We start from the raw sequence: 19,459 nt of genomic DNA on the forward strand, positions 1-19,459 counted from the left end.
GACTGGCCCAGCCCAGGGTGGTAAGCAATTTTAGATGCTCTGGCTACTATTTTTGGAGCCTGAATCACATTAATTCACTGCTGCTCCAAATGGTGCACAGCCAGGGAGGCCTTCAGGGAGCCCAAGGGCTGTTTCCCAGCCCAGTACTGGTGCAGCTTGTCCAGAATCCACAGGGCGGTGCCCACTCCTTTCTGCTCCGGGTCACTCTGCATTTCCTATACGTGTGGCAGTACACGGTGTCCAAAGCCCCCAACATCTTCTCCAAAGGGAATCCTTCATATGAGGGGATGAACCCTCATCTTAGGATGTGACTTGAGGCTATTTCAGGAATATTGTGCAGCTTGGATTCTTGCTAAATCTGGAGTTAGAAGAAGAGGGACCCGGGCAAGAGATATCCAAAAACGTCCCTGACCTTCCCTCCTCAGAGTAGGCTGAATCTGAGTCAGGCAGGGAACTGACACTGTGCAGGGAGCAGTCACGTTTCTGTGGAGCTTTAATTCCCTTTCATGAGCCTGTCAGCAGCAGAGAAGCCACAAGACAGAGGAAGGGGCAACATGTGATACCTTTATTGGGCCAGGTCGCCAGGTCTGGATGGGATGAAAGGAGCGTGGAACAGAATGTGTTCTGGGAAGTTTCCAGCTGAAAGCCCAGAGGAGCACAGTGTGCTTGTAGTAGGCCACATTCCTCTCTGTTTCCAAAGCCAGTCTCTCCCGATGAGAGGGAAAGAGTACTGGGAAGCTCTGGAGTGAGGGATGAGTCCTGTCCTTCAGCCTAATTTTTATAGAGACTTCAGGGTGAGAACTGAAAGGTGTCACCCCCATTCGTGCCCTTACTTGTAAAAACCCGTTTATTTGAATGTCTTTGCAGCAGAACTCTAAATGCCTCAGATGAGGAGTGGCTCTCCCTACAAAAATGATTCTACCTTTGGGAATGTTGTGCATGTTGAGTGATGTGGGGTGTGTGTTGCATCTGTGCACTTATGGAGCATCTTGAACTACTGCATCCCAGCTCTCGCTCTTTGTGCTTGCTTGCAAATTGCCTGCTTACTGCTATGTCTCTTACCTCTGAGCTCAGTGCCCTGGTCTACCTGGTTTACTACTGCACAGAGCTTGGCACTTGGTAGACGCTCTGTAAATATCTGTTAAATGGAAGAACAGATGAGTCATCTGCACATTCATCCCAATGAGTCTGTCTTTCTTTTGGGGTGTAGTCTTGTCTCCATGTCTCTGTCTCTCTGAGCCCGTGTCCCTGCCCCTTCATCTCTATTTCTCTTAATCTTCTTGTTGTTGCCTCCTCCTTCATTTCACCTCACACAAGCCCATCCTAGACACATAATCTATCTCTTTTCCTCAACCTGTTTTCTTACATTATGTACACTCAGCAATTTCAGAGATGGAAGGCACCTTATAAATCACCGAGCTTAATGTCTAATATTTATGTTTGAGGAATCTATGCCCAGAGAGGTCACAAGGCACTAAGGACCAAAGCTAGCTTCCTTCTCTCTTTTTTTTGTTTAATGGAAGTTAGAAAAAAATTTTAAACAGCTTTGTTAAAATATAACCCACATGCCATATGATTCACTTACTTAAAGTGTACAATTCAATGGATTTTAGTATATTCAGAGAGTTATGCAGCCATCATCTCTGAATTTAGTATATTCAGAGAGTTATGCAGCTATCTAATTCCAGAATATTTTTTATCATCCAAAAAGAAACCCCATACTTATTAACAGTCACGTCTCATTTCCCCATCCTCCCAGCCCTAAGCAACCATTAATTTACTTTCTGTCTCTATAGATTTCTCTATTATGGGCATTTTATATAAATAAAATAATATGTGTGGCCTTTTGTGACTGGCTTCTTTCACTTACCATAATATTTTCAAGTTCATCCTTTCATTCATTTTAAGTTTCATACTTTAGCATGAAACTTAAAACATATCATTACTTCATTCATTTTCTTTGAGACAGAGTTTCACTCCATCACCCAGGCTGGAGTGCAAGTGGCATGATCTCAGCTCACTGCAACCTTCGCCTCCTGGGTTAAAGCAATTCTCGTGCCTCAGCCTCCTGAGTAGCTGGAATTACAGGCGCGCAGCACCAAGCCCAGCTAATTTTTGTATTTTTAGTAGAGACGGAGTTTTACCATGTTGGCCAGGCTGATCTCAAACTCCTGACCTCAAGTGATTCGCCCACCTCAGCCTCCTAAGCGCTGGGATTACAAGCATGAGCCACCGAGTCTGGCTCTTCATTCCTTTTTATGACTGAATAGATTCTATTGTATGAATATACCACATTTTATTCATCCATTAATTACTTTATGGACATTGAGTTTGTTTCCATGTTTTGGCTATTATACATAGTGCTACTATGAACATTGTGTACGTGTTTTTATGTGGATATACATTTTCATTTCTCTTGGGTACATATCTAGGAGAATTGGTAGATCATGCGGTAATCCTATGTTTAACCTTTTGAGGAACTGCTAAGCTATTTTCCAAGGTGGTTACACCATTTTACATTTCTACCAGCAATATATAAGGGTTCTGGTTTCTTCACATCCTAGTCGACACTTGCTGTTACTTGTCTTTTTTATTTTAGCCACCCTAATGGGTGTAAAGTGGTATCTCATTACTGTTTTGATTTGTATTTCCCTGATGGTTGATGATGTGGAACATCTGTTCACGTGCTTATTGGCCATTTGCATATGTTCTTTGGAGATATGTGCATTCAAATACTTTGCCTATTTTTAAATTGTATTACTTATCTTTTTATTATTGTGTAATAAGAGTTCTTTATTCTGGATACCAGTCCTTTATTAGATATGCTATTTGCACATTTTTTTCAATTCTGTGGGTTGTCTTTTTACTTTTTTGATAGCATCACTTTCAATACAGAAGTTTTTTATTGTGATGAAGTCCAATTTATTTACTTTTTCTTTTGTTGCCTGCACTTATGGTGTTGTATCTAAGAAGGCATTGTCTAACCCAAGGACACCAAGATTTACTCACATGCTTTCATCTAAGAATTCTATAGTTATATCTCTCCCAGTTAGATGTTTTGAGTTAATTTTTGTGTATGGTATAGGAAGGGGTTCAACTTTACTCTTTTACATGTGGTTATCCAGTTGTTCCAGAACCATTTGTTGAAAAGACTATTCTTTCTCCATTGAATTGTCTCGGCATCCTTGTTGAAATCAATTAACCATAAATGCAAGGGCTTATTCATGAACTCTCAAGTCTGTTCCATTGATGTGTATGATGTGTATGTCTCTTCTTGTATAGTGTAGAGTATCATACTATATTACAATAGTTTTATAGTAAGTTTTGAAATTGCAATGTGTAGATAATTCAATTTTTTCTTCTTTTTAAAGATTGTTTTGATTATTGTTGGTTCCTTGTGCTTCCATATGAAATTGGAATGAGATGGCATTCCAACAATTTAGGGCTTTAATTTCTTTCAAAAATATTTCATATCTCTGAGAGTAAAAGTTTTGCATTTATTTTGTTAAGTATATTTCTGGTTTTTGTTGTTGTTATTTGTTTGTTGTTGTTGTCGTTGTTGTTGTTTTTAAGACAGAGTCTCACCATGTCACCCAGGCTGGAGTGCAGTGGTGTGATCTTGGCTTACTGAAACCTCCACCTCCTGGGTTCAAGCGATTCTCTTGCCTCAGCCTCCAGAGTAGCTGGGACTACAGGTGTGCGCCATCATTGCCCTGCTAATTTTTGTATTTTTAGTTCAGATGAGGTTTTGCCATGATGGCCAAGCTGGTCTCAAACTCCTGGCCTCAGGTGATCCACTCACCTTGGCCTCCCAAAGTGCTGGTATTACAGGTGTGAGCTACCACACCCGGCCAGCCGTTGGGTGTATTCCTAAGTATTTATGCTTTTGATGCTATTTTGAATGGAATTGCTTTATTAATTTCATTTTTTGATTGGTCATTGCTAGTGTATAGAAATATAATTAATTGTACTATATCAATCATATATCCTGCAGCCTTACTGACCTCATTTATTAGTCCTAATAGTTTTTTAAGTGGATTACTCAGGATTTTGTATATATAAGATCATATCACCTGCAAATAGAGATAATTTTACTTCTTCAAAGGTAGAATTCTTGGGACCTAGTCTAGAGAATTTTTATTTTATTAGAAAGTTTCTGAAAGGAGTTTTGTGGTTGGCCTGGAAAAATACTAAAGCAATTATTCTCCAAAATGTATTGATCGCAACTTCAAATATTAAGTGTTTGAAACAGACTTGAATTTAAATCTGATATGGCTGAGAGATTCTATCAATAGCTATATTAGTTTGTCAGGGCTACTGTATTAAAATATCACAAGCCAGGTGGCTTCAACAATGGAAATTTATTTTCTAACAGTTCTAGGGAAGTCCCAGGTCAAGGTATCAGCAGGCCTGGTTTCTTCTGTGGCCTCCCTCCTTGCTTATAGATGGCCACCTTCTCTCTGTGTCCTCATATGGTCTTTCTTCTGTATAGGCACATCCTTGGTGCCTCTGCATCCCAATTTCCTCTTCTTATAAGGACACCAGTCAGATTGGATTAGAGTCTATTCTAATGACCTCATTTAAACTTAATCCCCTATTTAAAGGCCCAGTCTCCAAATACAGTCACATTATTATGTATTGGGGGTTAGGATTTTGACATAAGAACTAGGAGGAGGATTGGGGGGCACAATTAAGCCCATAACAATAACCTTCTTAGTTTTCCTTTGAGAGATCTGATTTCTGGTTAGTTGCAACTAGTGAAGACAGGATTTGTTAAATAACTCATTCTCCATGACCACCAAATAACAGTGACCTATGGCCAGAATGAGAAAGCACTGCCTATTTCCACTGAGCTAAAGGATCCTTGTGCATGGTTTTGCATGATCCTAGAACTCATTTTAGTTAAGGACTACTCTAAAGCCACGTCAGGGAGGGTGGATGACCAGCCATTAGACTCAGACATGCACATAACACCTAGAATTTTGATTTACACTGCCGGCTTTAAAATACTTCCAGATCCTGTTGTGTGAACACTATGGTGACATAGTTGTATGAGGAGTCCCTCTATGAAGTGAGCTTTATAAAGTTCTAAAATGCAATATCTCGCTTTAATTTTGTTCTCTGTTGGGCTAAGGGTTAGTTTTGGAAGCTCAAGATGTAGCTACTCCTTTCTCTGCAATTCTTGCAATAGCCAAAAACAAGATGCTGCTGATATCAATTTGTTATGTCAGTAGGAACTGAAAAGCAAGATTCCCATCCCTGTTATCCGGACTGAGCAGTCATCCCACCTCAGCTAGTGGAGCTATCTATCTCCCTCTTTCCTCCGCTCTCTTTTTCAGCATTTATTTTTAACTCGCTTGGCCTCTGAGTGTTTTTATTGCCATCTGGCCGCAAGCCCTTTTAGGAAGCAGGCAGTTATAAATCACCTGCTGGGAAATCAATAAAAGTCAGTTCAATCCACAGTTACACCGATTTGCCCCCAGATAACCAGGATCCTGCAGGCTCAGTATTTTATCCCATGGGGGTGTCTGCAAGGAGGGTGAAGGGTAAGCGGGGGAACTACTTTCTGAAAGAGGGGGCGGGTTTTTGCTCCCAAAGGCTCAAGGAAGGGATGGACTTGGGCTCTTATCCATGTGCTTTTCATCTGGCCTCGGGGGAGAGCTGAGTGTTTCCATTTCATCCAGCACAGAGTTTTCCACACCAGGGCATTTTCTTATCTTCTGAAGATCTACTTCAGGGCTAAAGCATCTTCTTTAAGTCTCAAGAAAAGGCAGTAGAAATGAGTCGCTGTATTTGCTGGGGAGGACAGGGAATGTGTTACTGCAGCATGGAAAAGGGAAGACTCTCTATCAAGCTGCATGTTGCCAGGCCACTGTTTTCACTCACCATGAGTTGGTTCATCCCTCTGGCTGGAACTCCAGGGAGTCAAGCCTGAAAGTTGTTATACAGAAGCTGAAAGCTAGGCCCAGAGAGGCGGGTGACTGGCCCAAGGTCACAGAGTAGTTTCATAACCAGCTCACAAAGAAACGGTCTCACTGCTTGGAAATCCTAGTTCTCTTCTCCAAAGGAGCTTTGGTCAGGAAATGCAAATTCATGGGTAGTCAAAACTAAACAACACATAAATCTCCAGAGAAAAAATACCAATCCATTAGGTCATTTATTAAAAATGGGTACACCAAATTGCCCCCTAAGGACCATGGGGACCATTAGACCATCCATTTGTACACTCTTGGATAATGGGAATATACTAACCTTTGAAAAGCCAATTTCCTAGAAGGAGTTCTTCCTCCCCTCTCTATCAGGAGAAATATTACAGCTGCAAAGCACAGAGTGCTGGGTTTTGGGTGGTGGGAGGCAGTGAGACTGTGGGATCCTGAAGCCAGGAACGAGGCAGGCTCAGAGCCAGGTCTGCTGGCACTTGCACTTACCCCATCTTCCCACCAGGGCTTTCAGGAGATGTGTGTACTTAAACTGGGTTAAAAAATTATTCACTGGCCGGGCGCGGTGGCTCAAGCCTGTAATCCCAGCACTTTGGGAGGCCAAGGCGGGTGGATCACGAGGTCAGGAGATCGAGACTATCCTGGCTAACATGGTGAAACCCCGTCTCTACTAAAAATACAAAAAACTAGCCGGGCGTGGTGGCGGGCACCTGTAGTCCCAGCTACTTGGGAGGCTGAGGCGGGAGAATGGCGTGAACCCGGGAGGCGGAGCTTGCAGTGAGCCGAGATCACGCCACTGCACTCCAGCCTGGGAGACACAGCAAGACTCCGTCTCAAAAAAAAAAAAAAAAAATTATTCACTTTAATTTAACATATACCAAGCCCTAATTATGTACCAAATGTTAGAGATACAAAGATAAGAAAGACTTAGTTTTAAAGGACGAATAGGAGTCTGCCATGAAGATCTTTGAGTGTCTCTCAGTCAAATGGAGGAGACTAAACTAAAAACAAATAATTGCAATTATGTTAGAGCAGGGTTGGCTAACTTTTCTGAAAAAAAAAAAGCAGCTAGTAAATATTTCGGCTTTGTAGGTCAGACAGTGTCTGCCTCAACTACTCAATTGCCCTCATAGCATGAAAACAGCCATAGACAATATACAAATGAATGGTTGTGGCTGTATTTTGAAAAAATTTTATTTACAAAAACCATTAGTTGGTCAGATTTGGCCCAAAGGCCATAGTTTGTTGAACTCTGTAATAGAGGAATGCCATCATAATATAGGAATAATAATAATAAAAGTTACCATTTTGTTAGTTATTTTGTGCTAGACCCTGTACTAGACACTGTATATCGAATTTACATATATTTACATACTTTTCAAATTTGAATATTTTTCATAATAGTTTGTGAGGACATTGAAATTCAAGAGCCAAAGTCATAGAGCTAGAAAGTGGCAAATAGAAGGTTAAAGTCTATGTTTCCAACTAAACAATTTAAAATGCTAAAAGGAAATGGGGCAGAGGGTTTAATCTGGTGAGGATCATGAGGTGGCTCCTGAAGGGTGAGTAGGGTCTTTCATGGAGACAGATGGGGGGGATGGGCTTCTAGGCAGAGGGAGGGACACTGAGGTTTGATGGCACATGGAATATTCTGGAAACTGAGCATTAGGTGAGGCTGGGGTGCAGGATCCCTTGGTGCTAGTGGCTAGAGAAAAAAACAGAGAGGTTTGGCAGTCTCAGAGCAGAAAGTTTTGCGTGAGTGCCCAGGAACCCACACTTCATCTGTGGACCAGGGTTTCTCCAGCTCTGGTCTTTGGATCAGATTCTCCTTAGGGGCTTTTAGCCATACAGATTTCCGGGCCCTATTCCCAGATATTCTGATTCAGTAGATCTGGGAAGGGCCTAGGAATCTGCGTTTTATCAAGCACCTCAGATGCTTCTAGTAAGCAGCCAGATTTGGGAGTCAGCACACAGAGGGCCACTGAAGTGTTTGACTTGAGGGAGGCCTGCAACCACAGCTATGTTTTAGAATTCCAGCTGTGTGGAAGATGGATTACTTCATAGGAGAACCACCCTCCACCCACCCCAGGAGTTGATTTTCTGGTTATCAGCTTTTCTCATCTGGACATGCAGAATGAACAGGGCTGCAGGATGGCTAGATTTTGATGAGTAGGAAATTGGGAGGTAACTGAGGCAGTAAGAGGATATCAGGAAAGCATTAAGTAGCTGCTCCCTCCCTCCTGTCCTGGGGCCCCTGCCCAACTTGGGCCTTCCAGTGCTGACCTGCAGGCTGAGCAGCAGCTCTGCTGCTGCTCCCAACCAGTCCCAACCACAAAGCCTGCCAGCCATACCCCAGCCAGCATTCCAGCCCAGGGCCCTAGAGGGCCTTTGCTTTTCCCAAACTCTGCCAACCCTAGAGGAAGGGCCTGTGTAGGGGATCCAGAAGATCAGAGGAAAAGAGATGAAAGGCCAAGAGAACAATGTTCCAGGCCTTTGGGGCTTCTAGGATCCAGGGTGACTCCAAATTAGGTGCTTAAAAAAAAAAAAACAAAAAAAAAAAAACAAAAAAAAAAAACTTCTGTTCTATAAATGTATGTTGTCATATTGAAAGTATCTACATTCCTCTACATTCTATCATAGCATTAATGAAAAAATCATTTTATAACTAGGAAATACCAACTGTGGGCACAGGAAAGAGGGGTGCCTGGGCTGACGTAAGGAGCCTGGGGGCCACCCTGGGAAAATGTTCCCCAAGGTGCAGGAGCTCCACTCAGGCCTTGGTAATGTTGCTAGTGTGATCCAAGAAAACCCTGCCAAAACCCAGTGATTTCCACTGCCTATGCTCCTTGTGGAACCTGGGCCAGGAAGGGGGTCTACTCACCTGCCTGCCCACTCACAGCCCAGAACAGCTCCTGCAAAACTGCTGAGGCATCTCCCGGCAGACCCTGGCCTTAACCTGCCCTCAGATCTCTCTTTACTCAGATTTTTCTAAAAACAAGAAAATGCTTCATAAGAATGACTCAGCTTAACCCCTTGGATAAACTCTATGCTATTTACCAGTTAAGCAGAGATATTGCACATATAACAAACTGCAGGCTAACAGAGAACATAGGTAAATCTGATTGTTAGGGATGATACCTTCTCCACAATGACAAACTGGTGAAGCCTTAGCCAGAAAAACCTCTTCTGGTCCTATGTCAGCCTTTCATTTTTGGTTGAAGTTGTTGCTGCTGCTATCGCCTGGCTCTGTATTGGCCTAGAAGACTTCATTATGGTATACTGAGCAGAACCCTAGCCTTGGAGTCAGGCTACCCTGAGCTCAAACCCTGTTTACATTACTTAGTAATTGTGATGTCTGAAACAAATTACTTCACCTTTCTGAGCTTCAATTTTCTCACCTGTAAGATGGGAAAAATTGTACCACACAGAGCTGTTGTAAGGAATGGATAAGATAAAGGATGTAAAGAGTCAGATAGAGCACCTGGTACAATAAATGTCAGTTTCTCTCCTGCTAATGCCTCAGAATCACTCCCAGACCATCCCCACCTCTCCATGGTGGAAAAATGGCTCCCCTGGGGAGAAATTCTCTATGGTTACTTCCAATCTCATATCATTAAGCAGTCACAGTTGCATGTAGGACCTTGAAATACATGTGCCTCCCATCACCAAAGCTTGCTGTTGGGAGAGCCATTCCCAGGCTCTACCCTCCCGGCTTCTACCCACCCCTGCCATTGCATATCACTGTTTGCCAAAGCCTGTTCTCAACTTGGGCTTAAAGACTCAGCTAATGCAGCTGGTTGCATTGATCTGGATAACCAAGGGACATTTACTTTATCATGTAGCTTCTTGTGCACACATCCACCATCCTGCAGTTCAGCTCAGAGTCTACTGGTGACAAAAAGACCCTGGCCAACATCCACAGCTGCTCCCACCCTGCTACTGGCCTCAATGGGCAAGGTGTGAGCTTCCTTCCTGACGTGTGCATGGGAGTCCCCACCCTAAACTCTGGTGCTGGGATTCCAAGAAGAGGGATGTGAGCCTGTTCACACAGTTAATCATTGTCCAGGTCTTGGGGTCTGCTCTTCTGGGGAGGACTGAGAGTGACAGCCTATCCAACTCTGAGCTGAGGGATAGGCAGGTGGAGTGGTCACCCCCAGGAAGTAATGATGTTTGAAAATCATTTGAAGGTTGAAATTTGACTAAACAAACATATCTTTGTGTGTACCAGTCTATCTTGTAGGCAGGAACATGGAGGTTGGTCAAACCGAGTCCCTCCTCTGGAGCCTTAAGAGTTTAGATGTGTGTATTAGTAGGAAGAAGTAGGGACAGGCATGCTGGAGAGGTGGGAGAAGGTTCTGTGGTTTGGACTGGGGTTTCTGGCCACATGCTGGGCCCATCAATGGTAGCAGGGAATGCAGAAAGAGGAAGAGGTTCTGAGGAAAAGGACATGGTGATATTCTAAGTTACGGAATAACTTAGGATGAGCTCATCAGCTCTAGATCTGAGTTCCCAGCTTAAATTCTCAGGTAAGCAGCAGAGCAGAGAGGTGAGAGAAGACTTTGGTGCCAAGAAGGACCCCACAGGCAGCATTATAAAGGATAGGCTGTTTGCACCAGTTGGAACTCTTTATTGTAAGTACTAGAAAAGCTCATACAAGCCAACTTAAGAAAAAAGGGGTATTCACTGTTTCTCAAAACAGAAAAGGCTGGGGATATCAGGCATGGCTTGATCAGGACCTGAGAAGAAAGCCTCAGGACCTAGTTTCTTTCTGGTTCTTAGCTGTGCTCTGTCTCACATTGATTTCATCCTTAGACAAGTTCTTCTTCATCATCTTAAGAGGGATTCTGTTTTCACCCTCTGGAACTCAAGGTTGCAGTTAAGGATGGCTTTCCCAGGATGCCCAGTAAAGTCTTCTTGCATGTCATTGGCTCTCATCAGCTCACATGCTCACCCTCCAGCCCATCACTGTGATCAGGGGGATGTGATGGCTGCTTCCAGCCCTGGGATGCCAGGAAGGCCCCTAACTTCCTACTGTGTGACTGCTTTCAATAGGCAACATGGACTTGAACTCATGGGACAGAAAGCAGGGATCAGGCTGGCAAGTTAGCCCAGCCTTTACTATAGAGATGGAGAGACTGAGGCCTGAATGGTGAAGGAACTCATTCCTACACAGGCAGTTAACACGGCAGTCTGCTCTTCACTACCCAGAAGGCCCTGTCCCTGAACCCCCATTTCAATCCTGTTTTAGCTTTCTGTAGCACGCTTCACACCAGACTCTGCCCAGAAGCCCAGTCCAAGGTTATTGGGCCTATTTCCATGGCTTTGGAGAACTGGGATTCCCAGAGTGGAGATGAACAGGAGGCAGGGACCTGAGCTGGGGTGCTCCATCCCAGCAGGGAAGAACACTCTCTCCTCCTGGTCTTAGATGATCACAGTCACAGCTGCTTCCTATCTACCCCAGGGGATGCCGTGAGAAGGACTTCCAGTTCCTCAGAGAGGGGCTGCGTCTCAGCTGGTGTTGTTCTTGTCGGCCCTGAAGAAGGGCTGGGATCTGGAACGATCAAGAGCCCTGCCATGTCAAAAAATATCTCCTAATACCCTTGTTCTGTCTTTGCTAGGATTAGAGAAGCACAGGAATAAGCTCTCTCTAAGGACGAGCCAAACATCCCATTTTGGGCACAGGAGACCCAATGTTTAATCCTGACTCTGCCTTCTGACTGTGTGACCTAGAGCGAGTCACTTTGCTTGTCTAAGGCTCTGTTTCCTCATATGTAAAATGGAGATATAATTCCTTTCTCACAGACCTGAGATGGTTCAAGAGCTAGCATATCTACACTGTGCTGGGTGTGTAGTAGGCCATGTGAAAAGTGAGGCTGGATTCCTAGAGTCCTTGCTTTCAAAAGAAGAGATCCACCAGGTATTGAGAACTTTCTCTGTGCCTGTGTTATGTTCCCAGCATAAAAGAAAGTTATCTGCCCTCAGACTTTGCAAATGAGATACAGAAACCACTGCTTGGCAGACTGGGATAGCCACACAGTGCTTTCACAGACCAGAGAGAATATAGCTTCCAGGAGAGGTCTGGGAGGCCCTTCTGGAGGAGGTGGGCTTGGAGGACACACCCCAGAGCCCCAGTGCCCAGCACAGTACCTGATACATAGGAGGCATTCAACAAGCTTTTCTAGAATGGTTGAATGATTTAGGCAGGCACCATGGAGGCCATCTTTTCCTTCTAACTTTCCCAAACCAGTTTCTATGTATATTCCTGTATGTATTCCTACATGTTCCTAATAGACCCTGATGACCTCTTCCTAGAACAAAACTGGGAAGGGAAGGGGAGATGAAGGAGAAGTAGGAGGAACTGAATGAGAGAGCCACACTGGGAACTGGGTGCTAATTTTCTTTTCTTTTTTCACTTATTTATTTACTTATTTGGCTGTGGTGTTGCCAAGGCAAGGAAGTTTTAGTTTTATTTGGAACAAAATTTCTAAAGAATCCAAGGCAATAGGGTGCCGCTTCTGGTTCCTGGTGGTCTAGATGGCCCTTGACAGATCTCTGGGCCTGGACAAAACACCAGCTTGCCTTTATCCATCCTTGCCCCCATCCTAAGAAAAGGGCATCTTCAGGTTCAGAGGCCAGGAGATCCAAGGAAGAGGCCATTGGCTCAGATTCAGCCCACTTGTTGGCTTCTGAAAGAGCCAAGGCCGTCAAGACCTAGTGAGATCCCATCAGGTGGGTGCAATGCCTCCTGCCTTCTCCCTGAAATAAGGTACATTTCCCAGAGGTCTGCTTCATGGGAATGGGCAATCCCAGGTGCTGGATTGCCAGGAACCCTAATACCAGAGTCTTTGCCTTTGCTGGAGCAGGAATCAAGCCATGAGTCCAGGTCTGGGTTTAGAGACAGTGACCACCTTGCAAAGCCTCCTGGCTCTGCTCTGTCAGGAAGGAGATGGTTCCAGAGTACCATGGCAGCAGACACGAGGGTGCTGCCTCATTTGAACACACACAACCAGCTCTTTGAGGAAAAGGTTTGGTCAGCATTCCAAGCGAAGCCAGAAAGGCTAGTGGGGCTGCTCTGTGGTCTTCTGTTGGGCTTAGGTTAAAGCTAGAAGAGTCATTGATAAGTTAATCCGAAAACTCACTTTGCAAATTACTCCTAGGTGGTAGGATAGAAGCATGAAGGTGTCAGAGAAGGAGGCCCTGCCCTTTTGTGAGGTTTTAGTTGTTGAATACTATGGGGGAAATTTGCACATCTGTGTGACAAGGAAGACATGAAACCCAGGTACATCATCGAGAGAAAAACTTGGCCATTAACCTGGGGAAGTTCAATGAGAATGAGGGCAGGCAAGGCTACCCACCTGCTTATATAGCAACCCAGATGATGGCTACGTTTTGTATTTTTAGTAGAGATGGGGTTTCACCGTGTTGGCCAGGCTGGTCTTGAACTCCTGACCTCAAGTGATCCACCCGCCTTGGTCTCCCAAAGTGCTGGGATTACAGGCATGGACAACTGCACCTGGCCTATGTAAAACCTTCTTATCTTCTTTTTAGAAATACAGTGTCATTCATTTATTAATTCAATAAACATTTAGTGAATGGCTACTCTGTGTTTGACACTGTACTGGAGGCAGGTCATAAAAATATGAATATTTATAAGAATATTCTTAAAGCTATGAATAAGGCAGAGTTCCTGCTCTTGAGGTGTTCATATTCTAGTTGGGTTGAGTTCTGTGCAAAGTACCCTGGGAGGATAGGGCAGTAGGCTGAATACTACCCCCTCCCCAAGATGTCTGCATCCTAACCCAGGAACCTATGAAGATGTTACCTTAAATGGCAAAAGGGCCTTTGCAGACATGATTGAATTGAGGATACTTAGATGGAGATTACCCTGGATTAACTGAGCGGGTTCAATGTAATCATGAGTTCTTATAAGGAGGCAGGACAGTGAAAGTCAGAGGAGAAGGAAATGTGAAGGGGGAAGCAGAGATCAGAGGGGAGAAAAGATGCCAGCGACTCTGCCGGCTTTGAGGATGGAGAAAAAGGGGTCACCAGCCAAGGAATGTAGGCAGCTTCTAAAGCTGGAAATGGCAGGAAATGGATTCTCCCCTAGAGCCTCCCGAAGAAGCACAGCCCTGCCGATGCTTAGACTTTAGCCTCCTGAGATGGATTTTGAACTTCTGACCTCAAGAATTGTAAGATAATGAAGTTGTGCAGTTTTAAGTCACCAAATGTGTGGAAATTTGGTACAGACACAGTAGGAAACTAACACAGGAAGGGAGTAACTTTTCCTGAGCTGAAGAGGAGGAATGGGTTTAGGAAGGAGGGGATATGTGAAATGGGTCTTGGAGGATAAGTAGGAACCCATAAGGTATAGAAAGAGGACAGAAGGCAGCCCAAGTATAAGGAGGAGGATGTATGCAAAGGATGTAAAAAAAGCAGGGCATGTTTGGAGGTTGGCTTTTGGTCCACTATGGTTGGGGCATAAGGTGTATGAAGGCTGAAAGAGGGGATCAGCCCCGAGAGAGGGGCTAGAAGCTTGACTCAGAACTAGCCCCTGTGGTAAAAGGGAATCCTCAAAGAGTTTACGAAGGGGAAGGATGATCCGATTTATGTTTCAAAGAGACTGCTCTGATATCATTATGGAGGGTCATTGGAAGGGACCAGGCCAGAGGTAAGGAGACACATGAGGCTGTTGCAGTGACTCAGGTCACACAGAGCCATGGGCAGGGGTGGCGGGGATGGGAGGAAGGGCATTTCTTAACTAGGATTGACAGGACTCAAAGGCATCTAATTGAATGTGGAAGGTGACAGAAATGAAGGAGTCACGGTGACTTCTGGGTTTGTAGCTTGAGTGCCATTCTCTAGGGCACAAGAGGAGTGGGCTGGGGAGGGAAAGAAACAATGAGCTCTGTCAGGGACATGGTGAGTGTCAGGGATCCATGGTCCACTTGAGAAAAGTTGTCCAAAGACAATTGGCAACGAAATCTCCATAACTATGCTCTCTTGGGGTGATATTAAAGTCATCTGTGTTCCTTCTGCACCCTGGTAGGAGCAAGAATCAGGGAGCCTAGGGCTGAGTGGCTCAGTTGTGTGCTGGCAATATTTCACAGCCAGCTGTCTGGGGGAAAAGGCCCTGATATGTATGTAGCATTTGCCGATTTCCATGGTATAGATACTCCCCTATGACCAATGGCAAGCTACTAACTCCACCTCACTGATCATGGAACTGAGAAGAGATGGGCAGTAGCAAATCATTATAGTGTTTCCACCATGCAGAGACAATAGAAATAAATCTTCCTAAGAGCATAGATAATAGTAAACTGTAGTAAAATAATTAAAAAGCAGTTATTTTGAGTATCTCCTTTTTGTTTAATGTAATTTATTTTTTAATAATGTCTGTGTTTAACCGCCAGTTCACAAAATTCTTCAAAATTACATTAGACTCTTATGAGCTAGAACAAGCAGGCTCCTGTGCACCACTAAAGAGATTCCTCCAAAGTACAAGTTAGAAGGTCCCAGAAATCCACCTACTTCTCAGGCTCAGTGACTCTCTAAAGTCACCCATGTGGGGAGGCAGAGCCAAGCCTAGGGCCTAGGAGACAGTTCCTGATCCTCCATGTCTTCCTGGAGACCCCTCGGTGCCCTGCCCTTTATGGGATCTCACAGACCCGGGAATGCCGTGTGGTCCTTGACCCCAGGATGATGACTCATGTCACTCTGGAGTGAGTGACTCAGGGAAGAGGCTGCTGAGCAGCCTGGAACAAACAGAACTGGGCAAGATTTATATCTGCTAGGCACTAAATGGGAGGCTCAGATACTTTGCTGCTATTCTCGGTGCCTTTGAACTGCCTCCGATTGAGCAATTGTACATATTTTGAAGAAGAAAAAAATTTTTCAAGTGGACCTGTTTTTAAAAAAAGAATTCCTGAAGTGAACAAGCCGGAAAGGAAACCTGGGGAGATGTTTGGGCTTATTTCCTGTCATTGGTCTGAGCAGGTACTGGCTCCTTCCCAGGGCACCCCCAGCCAACAAAGCCTATACGAGATCCACAGGAGTGGAGAGCAGGGCTGGAGAATATCAGGCGCTGAGAAGGTTTCCCACAGAGGTGCAAACCCCAGGAGTGTTGGGGTGCATGACTTTGTTTAGGGGACACAGTCATGGGGGAAGTGCCTTCCACTTCCTCATCCTCCCTTTTCTGTTGCCACCGAGGCTTTCTCCCTGCATCTCTACCCTTCACCATTCCTGCTCCCCCACAATTCCCTTCAATCTAGATCCACTTTCAAGAGAGAATCCTGGGGCTTCTACCACACACTGGGGGTGGTCTACCCCCTTTGGTCACTCACTTACCCACTCGTTCAGCATAGCACAAATACCTACGTGGCCAGACACTGTGGCTGACCCTCTTCCAGGAGGGAGTCCACGCTAGGCCTCATGTCTCACCTGTGGAATGAAAACCTCTGTTTTCAGGGAGTCATCATCAGTACAGGGATAGTGGAAAGAACTGTGGCTTTGAAACCAGACCAACCTGGGACTGAGCATAGCACAGACCTGGGGCAACCACAGCACAGACCTGGGACTGGGTACAGCACAGACCTGGGACTGGGTACAGCACAGACATGGGGTAGCCACAGCACAGACCTGGGACTGAGCACAGCACAGACCTGGGGCAACCACAGCACAGACCTGGGACTGAGCACAGCACAGACCTGGGGCAACCACAGCACAGACCTGGGGCAACCACAGCACAGACCTGGGACTGGGTACAGCACAGACATGGGGTAACCACAGCACAGACCTGGGACTGAGCACAGCACAGACATGGGGCAAGCACAGCACAGACCTGGGACTGACAAGATCATGGACCTGGGACTGAGCACAGCATGGACCTGGGACTGAGCACAGCACAGACCTGGGACTGTCCACAGCAAAGACCAGGACTGAGTCTCTTTTACTTGCAGGAGACAAATCTGGGAGCTCTGAGCCAACTAGGATGAACATCAGAGTTTCTCTGAGCCTGGGCTTGGTTTTGTTGATGCCGTGCTTAGAGAACTCAGTTGCCCTGTTTGGAGAATGGCAAGGGCGCTGAGTGTACTCCATGTGCCAGCAGCTTGCATGTATTTCCTGATTTAATCCTTACAACAACCCTAAAAGGTAGGTGCTATTACCTCCATTTTCAAATAAGGAAACTGAGGCCAGGGGAGATTTATCCAGCAAGGGAGAGGCAGAGAAAGGATTAGAACGGAATCTGCAAAGCAACAAAGCCCCGTGAGCAGGCCCAGGTTAGGAAGCAGGATGGGGCTTTCCCGAGGCGGACTCCCCCTCCGGCTCACGTGTGGAGGTGCAGAACCCAGTTCTGCAGTTGGTCAGGCCCAGGGGACCCCCAGAGGCACCTCTCAGCACTTTCAGCAGATCTCCTGTGGGGACCATCCTCTCTCCTGCGAGAGTGACCATGAGAGTAAGGACAATGATGAGCCACTGCCGAAGGACACCTGCTTCCACAGCACAGACACAATGGCTTACCCTTTACTATGAGCAAAACCGTCAAAATGAAAAGTCAGAAAGCTGCTGCAAGCAGCCGGGCTCGGGGCGTGGGGGCTCTGGGGCCTCCTCTGACTCTGCCCCTCACCCGTGGGTGTGGCCTTGGTCACATGCCTGCCCCTCTCTGGGCCTCGGTTCCCCATTGGTAAAAATGGGTGCATGGGTAAGACTGGTGGGCTCCCAGTGGCCCCTCCGTCACCCTCTGGATTTGCAGAAGGGCTAAGAGAGCTCCATGTGCAGTCACCCCAAACAATTCCCCCCATCAGTTGTTCATCTAGAGATCGACTCGTGGTATTAATAGCAACCTAATCTCTTTCACATTCTTTGTGCTGCTAAAATGAAAGCAAAAATTCAAAGCTGGAAGAACAAAAAAAAACTCCCTTCTGAGAATACTGAGTCACTCCAGAAAGGTCAGTGGAGGCTAGGTTAACCCATTGTTTCCCGAAAAGGCTTCTTGGCTCTTCCCTCAATGCTCAGAGATTCACAGAGAGAATCTGAGAGCCGCTCAGCTTACAGGCCGTGCTCCTGAGATATTGTGGTTTCAGAGAGGAGTTTGGTTTCTTCTAGGCAGGTCACAAGGCTCTGGGAGAGGCATCTTTGGGGCCACGATAAGAGACTGCTGCTGCCTGCCGAGAATAGTGTTGGCCCTGCAAGAAAGGGGAGCATCAGACCCAGATTCAGTGAATTCCCAGCACTGCCATTCATGAGTGATGACATTGGGCAAGTCTCTGGGCCTCTGTTTCCTCATCTATAACATGGGTCTAATTTTAATGTTAATAATAATACTACTTACTCTCACCATCTCACAGGGTTGCTGAAAGCACTGAAGGAGATAGTCTCTGTAAATTCTGTTCCTGAACCCTGCGTCCTGATGATGGCTCTGTGCTTTCTAGGATACTGTAAGGCCTTTGAAGCCTACAAGGCAGGGTTGACCTCCCCTTCCTCCACCTGCTGCTATCACCTTCCAGAGGACATGCAGGCTCAACTGTAGGCCACTCTTTAGCCCTCATAAGACCCCTGGCCGGACAACCGAAGTGTAGGTCCTGTTTCCTCCCCTCTGCCTCCCACCATCTTTAGCCTCACTGGGAGTACTCACTGTAGCCGTCCCCTGGGAGGCAGGCTTTTCTGCCACACTCAAGCAAAACTCCTGGTGAAGAAGCCAGAGTGGAAGAGAGGAAAGATGACGGGCCTAGGAGTCAGACTAGCCTGGATTATAACCCTTCGCCAGCTACTTACTAGCTGTGTGATCTTGAGCAATTTGTGAAACCTCTTTGAGCCCTAGATCCTTAATATATTAAATGGAAATAATAAAACCTATCTCAGGGGGGTTAAAGAAAATAGCACTTGAAATACATCTAGCATAGTGTCTGATGCTCACTAGGCAACTTAGAAATAACTGAAGAATGCAAGCATGAACAAAAGCATGTTAGTTTGTTTTCTTTCATGAGCGGGGCAGATAAAATATTTAAATATGGTTTAGGAACTTCTAGCCTCTTCAGTTGCACAAATGATTAGATAGTTATCCCAGCAGAGTCTCTTGGAAAATTTGCACCAGATACAAGGGTAGCTGAACCAGTCAAGTTGTTTCCGTCTCTGCACCTCAGTTTCCAGGCCTGTAAAATGGGCCAGGTTCTACTTAGGCACTAGCTGGGGGCAGAATGAGTAGAGTCATAAGAGCTGATTAGCTCTTGGCACTGGCCCACCTAACCCTTTCTTAACCAGACCGGAGAGGCAGCAAGAAGGGCCCTGAACATGGGTTAAAGAAGGAACAGCTTGGAGACCAAACATTGCTAAATATTTTTTCCTTTTATGGGCTGGTGCTCTAGATCACCACTTCCTGGAGATTATATTCTAAACTTTGCTGTGATGGATGTGAGGTCCGTGTGCCCACAAGCTCCAGCAGAACCCAGATGTCACCCTGGGGGAGGGACTCTGCTTTTACCTTGCTATTTTAAGCAGTGAGTTTATAATAATGGATGGGAGAG

The 19,459-nt window shown here is 45.5% G+C and overlaps 1 protein-coding gene across 8 annotated transcripts in view; it reads left to right on the top strand.

The window, feature by feature from the left end:
- IRAG1 (inositol 1,4,5-triphosphate receptor associated 1) overlaps positions 1 to 19,459 on the top strand; it is a 129,423-nt gene that overhangs the window by 17,929 nt on the left and 92,035 nt on the right. For 3 of the 8 annotated variants that reach the window (XM_011753199.3, XM_011753195.2, XM_024795021.2), the window contains exon 2: positions 16,895 to 17,087. The exons of the other annotated variants lie outside the window; for them this stretch is intronic. The gene's annotated coding sequence lies outside the window, so the exon portion shown is untranslated. The remainder of the gene's footprint in view (positions 1 to 16,894; positions 17,088 to 19,459) is intronic. 8 annotated transcript variants of the gene reach the window in all.

This window comes from Macaca nemestrina, chromosome 12 (assembly GCF_043159975.1).
Source record: "Macaca nemestrina isolate mMacNem1 chromosome 12, mMacNem.hap1, whole genome shotgun sequence".
Lineage (NCBI taxonomy): Eukaryota > Metazoa > Chordata > Mammalia > Primates > Cercopithecidae > Macaca > Macaca nemestrina.